The sequence below is a fragment of the Gossypium hirsutum genome, chromosome D05, assembly GCF_007990345.1.
Source record: "Gossypium hirsutum isolate 1008001.06 chromosome D05, Gossypium_hirsutum_v2.1, whole genome shotgun sequence".
Taxonomy (NCBI): Eukaryota; Viridiplantae; Streptophyta; class Magnoliopsida; order Malvales; family Malvaceae; genus Gossypium; species Gossypium hirsutum.
This window is the reverse complement of record NC_053441.1, coordinates 49585323-49597438: the sequence shown is the minus strand read 5'-3', so window position 1 is coordinate 49597438 and position 12116 is coordinate 49585323.

Genomic DNA, 12116 nt, shown 5'->3' with positions numbered 1-12116 from the left:
AATAAAATACAAGTGGCAAGATAGAGGGATCTGCGAGGGCAAAGGCCGAAGTGTTTGATTAGAAGTTTACTTCTACTATTTGATATTTGATTAGAATAAGGTGTTTTAACCTTACTGCATTACTTCTATTAGACTTTGATTAGAATATGGTTTTACAAACTTATAAATATATATAGTCTATACTCCTATTGTATCATTCGAATTCGACATAGTGAATTTTCTTCTCCTCTACCCGTGTAAAGGTTTTCCACGTAAAATTATGTGTTCTATTTTCTATCTTTTTTTGTGATTCATTGTCATTATCGACATTCAATTTTCACAAATTGTTATCATAGCTTTTCGGGTTTCTTATCTTGATCGTGTTACTAGAATCACTGAACTATGAAATTTTGTTGTTAGATCGCAACACTAGATTCGCGTTGTGGCAGTTAAAGATGCAGACAGTTCTTGCATAGATGGATTTGGAGGATGCCCTGGTAAGTATAAATAAGATTTCTTCGACATTGATGGAGGAAGAAAAGAAGTATGAAGATTGAATAGCTTTGACGCAATTACATCTGCATTTGTCTAACAAAATTTTGCAGGATGTGATGAAGGAGAAGATCGTCGCTGCATTATGGGTGGAACTGCAGTAGCTATGCATGTTGAAAACCCTTACTAGTAAGTTAGATATGAAGCAATGTCTTTATGCTCATCATTTGGAGGAACGTGCTTCTTTGCACGAACACTTAACTATGTTTAAAGAAATTTTCTCAAACCTGGAGTTCATGCAGGTTTAGTATGATAAAGAAGATTTAGGGTTGATTCTACTTTGCTTGTTGCCCCTGTCTTATTCAACCTTTAGAGACACGATTTTGTATAGCCGCAAATCTCACACAATTGACGAAGTTTATGCTTTTTTGACTTTGTATAACAAGATGAAATAGCTTATGGTTAGATTTGATTCTCAGGGATAGGGTGTCATTGTTCGTGGGAGACAAGAATGATAAACTGATGATGATCATGGAAGGACACAGGAATGGAATCCTCATAGTAAATCTAAAGGTAGACCAAGATCTTCAAATAGAGGTAAAACCTGTAACTTCTACAAGAAGAAATGACACATTAAATCTGAGTGCTATAAATTGCAAAACAAGATCAAAAGGGAGGCTATGGATCAAAAGAGAAAACAACCAGAAAAATTTGTTGAAGCTAATGTTGCAAAAGACTACAGCGGTTATGAACTCCTAGTTGCTTCTGTCAACAACTCTAAAGTGAGCGAGAAGTGGATCCTTGACTGTAGTTGCACTTTCTATATGATTACCAATTGAGATTGGTTTACAACATATGAAACAGTGTCTGAAGGTGTTGTTTTGATCGAAAATAATGCTTCGTGTAAAATCACACGTGTTGGAATGATTAAAGTTCAGATGTTTGGTGGAGTCGTCGGAACACTTAGTGACGTTCGACATGTCCCAAAATTGAAGAGAATTTTGATTTCGTTAAGTATTATTGATTCAAAAGGGTACAAATACATAGGTTAAAGTGGAGTTTTGAAGATTTCCAAAGGTTCCTTCGTTGTGATGAAAGGGTATAGAAAAACTGTCAAGTTATATGTTTTGCAGGGTTCTACAGTTACTGGTGATGCAGCCATCGCTTCCTCTTCCTTGTCAGATGATGATGTTACTAGACTTAGGCATATGCGTCTAGGGCTTACGAGTGAGAACGGCATGGAAAAATTAAGTAAAAGAGGATTTCTGGATGGGCAAGACATTATTAAACTAAAGTTTTGTGAGCACTGTGTTTTGGGAAAACAAAAGAGAGTTCGATTCACTAGAGAAATCCATAACACAAAGGGAGCGCTTGATTATATTCATTCTGATCCTTGGGGACCATCAAGAGTCTCTTCGAGGGGTGGTATTAATTATATGCTAACAGTTATTGATGACTTTTCCAAAAAATTTTGGGTGTTCTTCCTGAAGTAGAAAAGTGATATGTTTCCTGCATTTAAGGCTTGGAAAAAAATGATCAAGAAGTAGATAGGAAAACAGATAAAACACCTCTACATAGATAATGACTTGGAGTTTTGTTCTGATAAGTTTAATGACTTGTACAAATCAGAAGGGATCATGAGACACTTGACAGTTCATCATACTCCACAACAAAACAACGTTGCAGAACAAATGAATAGAACTATCTCAGAAAAGGTCTGATGCATGTTACTGAATGCTAGTTTGCCAAATTCATTTTGGGTTGAAGCAGCATCTACTGCATGTTAGTTAACTAACCGGTCTCTGTCTATTGCCATTGAGAAAAAAACTCCACAAGAGGTATGGTTTGGTAATTCTACTGATTATTCTGATTTGAAAATTTTTGGGTGTCTTGCGTATGCTCATGTTGATAATGGGAAATTGGAATCGAGATCCATTAAATGTGTTTTTCTTGGCTATAAGGTTGGTGTCAAAGGGTATAAATTATATTATCCTGAAAATAGAAAAGTTGTGATTAGCAGAGATGTTATTTTTTATGAAACTGCTATGCTACCTAACTTATCTCTTAAAGACTCTTTCAATAAAGAAAAATAAAAGTAGGTGGAGCTTCAGCTTGATCCAGGATCTACAATAGAGTCGACTCCTAAAGGATAGGATAGAAATTTAGAATAGATTCACTTCTTCACGACAATATTCTATTGAGAAAAATAGAGCTAGAAGATAAATTAAACCTTTAAAGAGGGATGCCAATGCTGATCTAGTTACTTATTCTTTAAATGTGGCTAAAGATATAGATCAAATCAAGAGTCATCTACTTATTCCAAGGCAGCTAGCCGTAAAGACTCAGAAAAGTGGATGTTTACCAAGCACGAAGAGATAAAATCGCTCCACAAGAACAAAACATGGATTCTTGTGAAGCTTCCTAAAGGTAGGAAGGTTGTTCGTGTTAAATGGGTGTTCAAAGGGAAAGAAGGGACTTCAGTAGTTAAATAACCCAAATATAAAGTAAGGCTTGTTGCAAAAGGTTACAGTCAGATTCCAAGTGTAGACTTCACACATGTGTTTTCTACAATTGTAAAGCATAGTTCAATTCGAGCCTTGTTTGGTATTATGACCGTGTATGATTTGGAGCTCAAATAGTTAGATGTAAAAATAGTGTTCTTGCATCTATAACTTGAGGAGGATATTTTACATGTAACAACCTGAGGGATTTACAGTCATAGAAAAAGAGGACTATGTTTGCTTGTTGAAAAGTCCCTTTATGGCTTGAAACAGTCACCAAGGCAGTGGTATAAGAGGTTTGATTCTTGTATGACTACTCATAGTTTCAAAAGAAACAACTTTGATAGTTGTGTTTATTTTAAGAAAAAACAGTGATGGTTCTTTTAGGTATCTACTCCTCTATGTTGAAGATGTTGATAGCAGCGAAAGATAAATGAGAGATAAGAAAGGTCAAAGCCCAAGTCAGTAAAGACTTTGAGATGAAGGATTTGGGAGCAACAAAAAAGATACTTGGGATGGAGATCCTCATAGATAAAAAAACATATAAATTGTACTTAAGTCAGAAAGGGTACATTAAGAAAGTTCTTTGTAGGTTCAATATGCAGAATGTCAAGCCTATTAGTACTCCATTAGCAGCCCACTTCGGACTTTCATCGACCTTGTCTCCACAATCAGATGAAGAGATTGACTACATGTCACATGTTCCATATTCTAGTGTAGTGGGATCTCTCATGTATGCTATGGTTTGTTCACGTCCAGCTTTATCATATACAGTTAGTAGATACATGGCGAATCTCGGTAAAGAACACTAGAAAATAGTTCAATGGATTTTGAGATACTTACGAGATACTATTGATGTTTGCTTACGGTTTAGAAGAAATAGAGATAGAGTTATTGTGTATGTTAATGCTGATTTTACTGGAGACCTTGATAAAAGAAGATCTCTCACAGGTTATGTCTTTACAATTAGGGGTTGTGCAGTCAGTTGGAAAGAAACTTTGCAAACTACTGTCATTTTTTCTACTATTGAAGCTCAGTATATGGAGATTACTAAGGCTTGTACAGAAGTTTTTTGGTTAAAGGGGCTCTTTAGTGAACACAATGAAGACGTTTAAATTGGTACAATATTTTCTGACAGTCAAAGTGTCATCTTTTGTAACACCCCTTACCCGAGACCATTGCCGGAGTTGAGCATGGGGCGTTACCTAACTTAACTTATTAGTTCGGGGCATAAAAATTTATTTCACTGTTCACCATAATGCTGAGCACCTGCGCAGCAGTCACTAACTTAACTATAACTCAAGTTACAAAACTCCAAATTTAGATACGTAAATTTTTCCTGAAACTAGACTCATATATTATCTTACCATAAAATTTTAAGAATTTTTAGTTTAGCCAATTAGTACAATTTATTCATTAAATTCTCCCCTGTTTCACTGCCTGACGATTCTGACCTTTATTCACTGAAAATCAATTTTCTCATCGTATGATTTCTCACTTATTTCTACAGAAAATAGACTCACTAAGGAATCTAGACATATAAATTATAACTCATAATTATTTTTTTACAATTTTTAATGATTTTCTAATTTCAGAACAGGGGACTCCAAAAATCATTCTGACCCTGTCTAACCAAAATTCAAATATCTCAGAATATAAAATTCCTTTACCCACACCGTTATTTTTCTATGAAAATAGACTCGATAAGCTTTAATTATATATATCATTCACACTCTAATTCATTTTATACTATCCTTGGTGATTTTTCAAAGTCACATCACTGCTGGTGTCCCAAAACTGTTTCATTGCAAATTTTTACTCTTTCATATTTTCTAGGTATAAACTATCACCTAGGCATTCATAACACCACACATGTTCTTAATTAGCCATTTCAATAGCTACCATTAGCCATATCATATAAACACACTTAAAATGACTAAGTCTCTCTACATGCCATAACTTTACACGTTTCGAAATCACATAATACCAATATGTCTGTAGATAGTGTGAGACAAACTCCGACGTCCTTATGATCCTCGATCTGACTTGGCGATACTATAAAAATAAGGAAAATAAAGAAAGTAAGCATAAATCTTAGTAAGTTTACAAGTAAATAAATAACAACAATTATCATAAATAATCATACTCATAAATTTCATCAAACATTAGAATCTTTACTCGCTTCTTTACTTACTCACTTACTTGTTTACTTGCTTGCTTACTTAAATAACTCATGATTATAACTTACCCCTCCCTTGCTGAAATTTCTCTCTCAACTGATAACTGAGATATTCTCAATCCTTATAACTCACTTGAATTTATTATTATGCTTTTATCTAAACTTTCATGTAACATGGTCTATTTATTAGCCCGTTGAATCACTTGGAATACTAAGGATACTCGGGCCTCTTGTCTTATAATACATGCCAAAGCTATGTCCCAGACATAGTCTTACATGGGATGTTTTCTGTACTGCGAATGTCATATCCCAGATATGGTCTTACATGGGAGTTCTCATATCGGTGCCCATGCAATGTCCCAGACATGGTCTTATGGGGGACCTCTCATCTCGGTGCCAACGCCATGTCCCAGACAGGGTCTTACATGGGACCTCTCATCTCGGTGCCAACGCCATGTCCCAGACATGGTCTTATGGGAGACCTCTCATCTTGGTGGCAACGCAATTTCCTAGACATGGTCTTACATAGGATCTCATTCCCTTAATGTCATGACATTTGTATCCGATACATTCCCAATGTTTCAACGGGGCTTTTATCATTGATTCTCTATCATCTCTTACTTAAGTCAACATTAGATATTTTCATGAAATAAATACATAATTGCTGAAAAATAACAGCATTAATAATATTATCAAAATATTGTATTTATTTACCGTAAAACTTACCTTGGTACAAAATATGGTCAAATCTATCAACTTAGTCTTCAACCTTTTTCTTTCCTCGGTCTAACTCTAAATTTCGTTCTTCTTGATCTATGATAGAAAATTTATCTTATTTAATACTCACATTCATCAAAACAATCCTTGACTCAAACTTTGGAAAAATTATGATTTTGCCCCTAAACTTTTGCATAATTACACTTTTTCCCTAAAGCTCAGAAATTAAACTTCATCCCTTATTCTTATGATTTATGACATGCTGAAAATTTTTCCCTTCTACGGAAACATCAAATTCCCACTCTAACACTTACTTATGAACATTAGGTATTTTTACCGGTTATGTCGTTTTACTCATTTTCACTTAGCAAAAGTTGTTTAACATAATTCCAAGCTTCATATTCTACCATAAAACATCAAAATAAACACATTTCACATATGGGTATTTTTCCAAATATGAACCCTAGGTTACATTAATGCTAGAATAAGCTAAATCAAGTTATCGGGGCTTCAAAAACGTAAAGATCATTAAAAACGGGGCTTGGAATCACTTACTATGTAGCTTTGAAGCTTGAAAACCCTAACTATGGCTTCCCCCTTGCTAATTTTGACCAAATGAAGAAGATGACCACAATTTGCCATCTTTTTCCCTTTTAATTCATTTTATTACCAAATTACCAAAATGCCCCTAACTTAAAAATTCCTATTTCACTTATCTCATGTCCATTTTTGTCCATAACTTAACCAATGGTTTAATTACCATATAAAGAACTCCAATTTAAAATTTCATAACAATTGGACACCTCTAAGATGTAGAACTCAACTTTTGCACTTTTTATAATTTAGTCCTTTTGACTAAATTGAATGCCCAAACGTCGAAATTTTTGAACGAAATTTTCACGAAATCATTCCGTGAAATTGTACGCCATAAAAATATAGTAAAATAAATTTTTCCTCATAGGATTTGTGGTCCCGAAACCACAGTTCTGACTAGGCCCAAAATCGGGATGTTACATCTTTCTTATGAAGTATCAAATATTTCATGAGAGAACAAAGCACAATGGTGTTCGGTATCATTTTGTTCGTGATATTATTGCTCGTGGTGATATTGTAGTTAGAAAAATTAGTACTCATGATAATCTTGCAGATATGATGACTAAGTCACATTTTATAACCAAGTTTGAGCATTGCTTAGACTTGGTTGGTGTTCATTATTGAAGATAAACTCTAAAGGGGTTTCATGGAAGAGGTGGAGAACTTATTCGTTGAGAGTTCATGATGAAGAACTTGTTCATTCAGAATTCCTGTTAAGGTGGAGATTGTTAGAGTTATGTGACCCAAATTCCTGTTAAAATAAAATACAGGTGGCAAGATAGAGGGATCTGCGAGGGCGAAGGCCGAGGTGTTTGATTAGAAGTTTACTTCCTCCATTCGATATTTGATTAGAATAAGGTGTTTTAACCATACTACATTACTTTTATTAGACTTTGATTAGAATCTGATTTTACAAACCTATAAATAGACATAGCCTATACTCCTTTTGTATCATTCGAATTTCACATAGTCAATTTTCTTCTCCTCTACCCGTGGTTTTTTCTCGAAAGGGTTTCCACATTAAAATTTGTGTGTTCTATTTTCTCTCTTTCTTTGCGATTCATTGTCATTATTGACGTTCAATTTTCATAGATAGATATGTGGAAATTCATGCATAACCAACAGCAAGCTTACTAAAGATATGCAAAAGTTTGAGATGATACTATACGAAATACTTTTAAGAATATCTCTAACTGTTTTGTTCTTGAGTTTCTAGATCATATCTTTGAGACATGGTAAGAAGTGAATGTGAGATCAAGTGCATCCAAGAAAGGCAAGGAGAAAGACATAGATGAGGACATGAATTAAAATGGGGAAATTTAGTTTCTTTAGTATTTATTTTTAGGCATTTATATTTTTAGTTTTACTTTCGCACAATAAGTAGGAAATCATAAACATGAATAAATTAAGCTCAATGTTTCTTCTCTAAGAAAAAGAAAAGTAGTGTGGTAATGTGAATGAGCATGTCTAGGATTGGATTGTTAAGAAGGACTTGGTACTTAAGCAGTATTCATGACTCACCTATCTTTCCCTACAATCCTACCTGGTGTTCAGTTCTCATTCATTATTTTTCTTACACAATGAATACATTGCTTCTTTTTAATGTGGGGGTATGTAATAGCCCGTTTTTTAGTGGTGATGGAATACTAGTTTTGGGAGCACAAATTTCTATCATGTCGACTCGTAAAAGTTATTTATAGAATATTTACGGAGTCATTAGGGTCGTATTAAAATTTGGTGAAGAAATTTTAATGTTTACTTAGTTAATTTGAGAAAAAGAATAAATCGTAAAAGATGAAAAAGTTAGTTATCATTGAATTATAGGAAATAGGAATGGTTTGATCTTAAAATGGCATGATTTTTGGGTCAACTTTGGTACATACGGCCTGGGACACTAGTTGTCACACGGGTTGGCGACACGACCTTGTGTTATTTGTGAATTCCTAGTGTTTTAAGTTAGTGAGTTACACGGCTTGGCACACGGTCTTGTGTGGCAAGTCAGAGAGTTACACGGCCTGGCACATAGCCTGCGACAGGGCCGTGTGACCCTACTCAGTGAGTTACACGAGCTAGGACACGACCTTGTGTCCCTTGTTCGATTGTTACACGGCCGTGTAACCCCTGTTTTCATATTTTTGCAACTTTTTCCTAAAATCTCTTATTTATTTCAAATTAGTCCCGAATTATTTCTAAAATATTTTTAAGGCTTCGAATGCCCGATTTAAGGCCCAAATTGCATATTTTTGGTATGTTCTTAATGATTTTTCGATACTTATTATTAAATGACATTAATGACATATTTTGATATAAATTGTTCATAATTTCTTGGAAATACTCTGAAACCCTAATTCGATGACAGAGATGGGTTAGTGGTGTTACATTTAGTGGTATCAGAGCTACAGTTTAGTCAATTCTAGGACTAACATAGCCAAGTAGAGTTTAGTATACACATGCCACTTATACCCTGTGATAGTGTGATGCTTTTGATCCGCTCTAATATTATATTTTCTTATTGATTCAAGTTGTCAGCTAAGTCGAACCGGGCTATAGTTAACAAAGCTGAAAGTAATGTTCACAGTTTGAATCCTGAAGCAAGTAATAGTGCATTGATTCCACAGTCCTTTGGTGAAGAAATGAAAAATGTGTTTCTCAGGATGATGAACCAGTGGTTCAATGAATTTAAGCAAATAAATCCTACAAATCTGCCACCTCCACCCCCTACAGTGCCTTCTCCGGCACCGCTAAGTCCTCAAAATCCTATACCTGTGACAGTTACTCGAGTATTTGTAGATAAAATTCAGAAATGTGGAGAAGAATTTAGAAGCAATGTTGATGATGATCCTGCAAAGTTGAATACTAGTTAATGAATACGAAGAGAGTCTTCTCGGAATTGATGTGCACTCTTGAAATTTGTTTGAGATGTGTTATGTCGTTAAAAGATTAAGCGTACTTATCGTGGGACACTTTAAGCTTGATGACATCAAATGATCGCATTAATTGGGATTTCTTTCAGATTGAATTCAAGAAGAAGTATGTTAGTCGATTGTTTATTGACAAAAAAAGAAAGAAATTCTTGAATTAAAACAAGGGAATTGGTCTGTAGCTGAGTATGAACGGGAATTTGTATAGTTAAGTAAGTATTCTAATAATATAGTATCAAATGAAGAAGGAATGTGTATTAGATTTGAGGACGAGTTGAATGATGATATCCATATGTTTGTGGCACCATTAAAGTTACGGAATTTGTAGAATTTTTTGAACGAGCCCAGAAAATTGAAGAAATTTGCAAGAGTAAACGATAGTCAGATTTGAAATTTTAAGATTTTAACAAAATAAGGTCTTTTAAGTCCACAATTCATCTCTATTGAAGAATTTAGAAATGACACAAGTCGATCGATTGCCCCTTCAGAGTTCATTGGCAGAGATAAACTGAGGCAAAGCAATTTTAAGTTTGTTAATTCTCCAGCGGCTAGTGTCGAAAGTGTAAGAAATGTTGAGAAAATTTTTCCTGTTTGTGATTATTGTAACAAAAGGCAATTTGGTGAGTGTCGATCAAAGTTGGGAGCTTGTGTCCAAAAAGGCAAAATGATTTTGGCAATCAAACAAATAAGCCTGATGGAACCTTACAGAGAGGTAAACGATTTGAAAATGGTAGGAATACTACTTCTGGTCAAGAGAAGAATAGTGATATGAATGAACGATCTGAAGCGAGAACACCATCTAGAGCTTATGCAATCAGAGCTCGTGAGAAAGCTACTGCCCCAGATGTTATTGTCGGTACTGATTGATGCTGGATCAACTCACTCATATATATGCGCTGCATTAACAGACAAAAAGAAATTGCATGTTAAGTCCACTAAATATACTGTCAAAGTAACAAATCCACTAGGTCAGTGTGGTTTAGTTAATCAGATCTATAAAATGTGCCCATTGAAAGTTAGGGGTTGTGACTTTCTCGCTAGTTTGATGTTGTTACCTTTTGATAATTTTGATCTCATTTTGGGAATGGATTGTCTAAGCATGATGCAATAGTGAGTTCCTGAAGGAAACAAGTTAGTTTAAAGTGTTCAAATGGTGAATTTATTTGTGTTAGGGCAGATGAAAGCCAATTGTACTACAAATGTAGTTTTAGCACTGTCAGCTCAAAAATTGAATAAAAAGGGATGTGAAACTTATTTAGCCTACGTTCTTGATTCGAAAGTGGCTGAATCAAAAATTGAGCAAGTGCCGATAGTCAAAGAATATGTTGATTTTTTTCCTAAAGAACTGTCTGGGTTGCTAGTGACTCGAGAAGTAGAATTTGTGATTGAACTTGTGCCAGGAACAGCTCCAATTTTGATAACACCATATAGGATGGCCCCTACAGAATTGAAAGAGTTAAAATTAAAGTTGTAAGAGTTTTTAGATCGCGAATTTATTCGACCAAGTGTGTCACCTTGGGGTGCTCCAGTTTTTTTCGTTACAAAGAAAGATAGGTCAATGAGACTATGTATAGATTATCAACAGCTGAATAGAGCCACCATTAAGAATAAATATCCGTTACCTCATATTGATTATTTTTTTGATCAATTAAAAGGAGCTACAATGTTTTTGAAGATCGACTTACAATCCGGATAATGTCAGCTGTGAGTTAAAGAGAAAGATGTACCGAAAACTGCATTTGGAACTAGATATGGTCACCATGAATTTCTGGTGATGCCATTTGGTTTGACTAATGCTTCTACGATATTCATGGACTTGATGAATTTGGTATTTTAGCCATATTTAGATCAACATTCATGGAATCCATGAACTGATATGTGGAAATTCATGCATAACCAACAACAAGCTTACTAAAGACATGCAAAAGTTAAAGATGATACTATACAAAATACTTTTAAGAATATCTCTAATTGTTTTGTTCTTGAGTTTCTAGATCATATCTTTGAGACCTAGCAAGAAGTGATTGTGGGATCAAGTGTGACCAGGAAGGGCAAGAAGAAAGACATAGATGAGGACACGAATTAAAAGGGAGAAATTAATTTTCTTTAGTATTTATTTTTAGGCATTTATATTTTTAGGTAGTATTTTACTTTCGCATAATAAGTAGGAAATTGCAAACATGAATAAATTAAGCTCAATACCTCTTCTCTAAGAAAAAGAAAAGTAGTGTGGTAATGTGAATAAACATGTCTAGGATGGGATTGTTAAGAAAGACTTGGTACTTAAGCAGTATTCATGGCTCACCTATCTTTTCTTGCAATCCTACCTGGTGTTCAGTTCTCATTCATTACTTTGCTTACACAATGAAGACATTGCTTCTTTTTAAGGTGGGGTGTGTAACAACTCATTTTTCAGTGGTGACGAAATTGTGGTTTCATGACCACAAATTTCTATCGTGTCAACTCGTAAAGGTTATTTATAGAATATTTATAGAGTCATTAGGTCGTATTAAATTTTGCTAAAGAAATTTTAATGTTTACTTAGTTAATTTGAGAAAAATGACTCAATCAAAAAAGATGGAAAAAGCTAGTTATAATTGAATTTTAGGAAATAGGTATGGTTTGATCTTTAAATGGCATGATTTTTGGGTCAAATTTGGTGCACACGACCTGGGACACAGGCTGTCACACGACTGTGTGACACACACGGCCTGGCAACACGGCTGTGTGTTA